The 3259-nt window shown below is 39.3% G+C and overlaps 1 pseudogene; it reads left to right on the top strand.

Moving 5' to 3' along the window:
• LOC107112224 overlaps positions 1-1557 on the top strand; it is a 23539-nt pseudogene extending 21982 nt beyond the window's left edge.
• The last annotated feature ends 1702 nt before the right edge of the window (positions 1558-3259 follow it).

Below are 3259 nucleotides of genomic sequence, written 5' to 3'. Positions count from 1 at the left end.
CTGACTGCTACGTCACATTGGCTGTCATACGGGGGCCACCTCAGCAGCATATAAGGATACAGAGCCCACCATTTTCTCCAGGGGAACTGATCTCTGCCATCTGGAAAGCAGTTGTAATTCTGAGTGATCTCCAGCCCTCACCTGGAGATTGGACACATTTTACCTCAAAACAGTAAACTGTTTAGAATGTTAGAGGCAAAGGCCAATCAAGTTGCATATGCAAACGACCTCTGTGTTCTGACTGGTTATGGGGGAGAGAGGAACAGCAAACTGTTTAGAATGTTGGAGGCGAGACTCAAACAATGCAGCCAGTGGATAGGGATAGATTCTGAGAGACACACCAGGGCACCAACCAATTCCGGAACGTGTGGAATGTTCTAGAGAAGTGCCACCACCGTTCGGCTTTTATATATAAGGGAGATTTGTACACTACCTTTCCTTTTGGATCAAGGTGGCTTTGTGGCCTGAGTGCCATGAAAAGTGGATGCAGGTTTTATGAAATGGCCTTTGTAGACTTTATGGATCTTTATTAGGGCTGTTTCAGTAATTTCTTATTGTTTTAGTAATAGATTCCTGAAATTGGAGACCGTTCACATAGTTGCGTTTGATGCTTGGAACAAATAATCCTTAATTATAGTGTGCATATTATTTCTTTGTTCATTAGGAAAGTGGACAGTGCACATGATATCAGCCTATATGTTCCTTGAACTCATTGCTTTTAATTAGAGAAGGGAAAAAAGTATATAGAACAACTTTTAGTACTTTCTGACTTCTTCAATATTGATTTCTTTAGATGGAAATTGAAAATGATGACATAACACCTGAAGGTATGGGTAATATCATTAAGATTCATAATCAGAATAATGAACAGGCTTGGAAGGAAATTTTGAAATGGGAAGCACTTTATGCTAGGTGAGTATATTTGCCATCTTAAGCAACAAATAATTTTGGTAAGAGCTAAGCATTTATCTTCAGAATTTGTGATGGAATCTGCCCATCATGGAAGGATATGTAGCTGGATTTTACTGTTCCTTTACCATTCTGGTTTTGCCTAGATTGCTGACCCGTGTGTTTCTGAAATTGCTTTTCAGGGAGTGCCCGTGTGGACCAACACTTGTTCGGTTTGGAGGTAAAGCTAAGGAATATTCACCAAGAGCCAGAATATGATCCTGGATGGGGTATGTTTTGAAGAAAAGCTGGCTTTGTTTATGATAGAAAGTCTTTAAAGTCCCCTTCAAGAGAACGGGAATAGAATGAAGTAGTTGGGCACTGAACACTTGTTAAATTTTAATACGTAATATGTCTATAATTTTGGTGGTTATCTTGATACTGTGTAATAAATACTGTCTTCCTTCCAGGTATGAATTACCTTTTGATAGGCATGATTGGATTATTGAACGCTGTGGAAAAGAAGTCAGATACGTTATTGATTACTATGATGGAGGAGAAGTAGATAAGAACTATCAGTTTACTATTTTGGATGTTCGCCCCGCTTTTGATTCCCTGACTGCTGTGTGGGACAGGATGAAGGTGGCCTGGTCGTGCTGGAATTCATAACTAAGCTTTCACAGTATGGAAAACAATATTAGAATTGTATTATTTGAAGGGGTATTGAGACTTTGGACTTGAATAAAAATTCATGGTGACTGCAGTTCTATATAATAGCATTGTACTAGCCACTGGGGGACAAACTACACTGCTTTAATCAAGGCTTTCTTTAAGTAATATGGGGTATATGTGTGTGTTTCCCCCCCTCCTACATTGACCTTTCCATCACATTTGATCTCAACTGGAAGACATTATGGAACCATTATGCATCAAGGATTAGAGACAGCACTAAAATATAGATTTTAAGCATCACTGCTGTGGAATGGGAATAGCTGTAATCAGGCAGTAGAGCAGTTATGCCTTTCAATATAGAGTTTCTGGTTGGAAAAAACTTACTTGAAAGATAAGAGTGTTGAACTACATATTTTGAAATGATGTTTTATTTTGTCAAAAATGGAAACTGTCATCTTTGTCATTCAAAATGTAAATTATTTAATGTTTTGTGAGTGGCATATAAAGTCTCCATAGATTATGTCACATGCTGGACCTACAATTCCATAAAGTAACCATGGTTTATGAAAAGATGCAATTATTTTTAAAACAATCTGAAATCAACTACTTGACAGTTTTCACATCCTGTCTGTTTGGAAGTTGAGGTGGAGTTGGGCAAAAAAAAAAATCTGTGCTAATTTCTGTTTTGAAATTCTTTGCTCTTTAAATTATAAGTTCAATTGTACAGTAGTACAAAGAATGTTAAGTGTGATAAATGAATTAGAGTATCAAGTTATTCACTTTACATATATTTCATCGGGTAGCATATAGTTTAGAACTTTTGGGACTCTAATAGATAACTGAGCAAGGGAGGATAGCTGTCAGAAATTGGGTCTCCTTGGAAACATACAGTTAAAAGTGTCTCAACTGAACTGTTTTCTCTGCAAGTTCTTCAAAAAAGCCAGTAAAGTCTTGGATTGTGCATTTAGGTTAAACTGTAGTATTCCCATACATGAAGAGAGGTGTCTAAAAGATACTAATACCAAAGGTATTGATGCAATACAAAAAGTTGTTTTGGGCTGGATTTTCCTACGAGCTGCCTTTGAAGAATTTTGTGGTACTAAAACCATTTTTGTGTGAGTTTTGAAAGATGTTTGTATAACAGAGCTTTCATTTTCCGGTGGAGGCAAGTTTTGCCGTGTTAAATCCAAATTTATGTGCAAACCAGCCTGGGATCAGTAAAAAGGGCTTCCAGGCAAATGCTCTACTTCCTTGGAGCTATGCCTAGGTATCATCCTAGCCCTTTGCAGCTGGGTATTCTTGGTCAGCAAACTTGGATTCTCTTATGCTCCTTTTTGCAATGTACAATGAGCTGCGGTGGCTCAAGTGGTTAAGACACTGAACTGCAGGCTGTGGAAGGTCTGTAGTTCAGCAGTTCGAGACCCAAGTGTGCCACATGACGGAGTGAGCTCCCGTCTCTAGTTCCAGCTCCTGCCAACCTAGCAGTTTGAAAGGAAGAAATTGCAAGTAGATAGATAGGTACCACTTCGGTGGGAAGGTAACAGTGTTCCGTGTGCCTTGGTGTTTAGTCATGCCGGCCACGTGACCACGGAAACGTCTTCGGACAGCGCTGGCTCTTCGGCTTTGAAATAGAGATGAGCACCGCAACCCTAGAGTTGATAGGCTTACCAAGGTCCGGCGGGGGAATTGTATTTCCTGG

Source organism: Gekko japonicus, unplaced genomic scaffold (genome assembly GCF_001447785.1).
Source record: "Gekko japonicus isolate JY-2015 unplaced genomic scaffold, Gekko_japonicus_V1.1 scaffold70, whole genome shotgun sequence".
NCBI lineage: Eukaryota > Metazoa > Chordata > Lepidosauria > Squamata > Gekkonidae > Gekko > Gekko japonicus.
The sequence above is the reverse complement of the archived record's forward strand: the minus strand, read 5'-3'. Positions and strand labels throughout refer to the sequence as shown.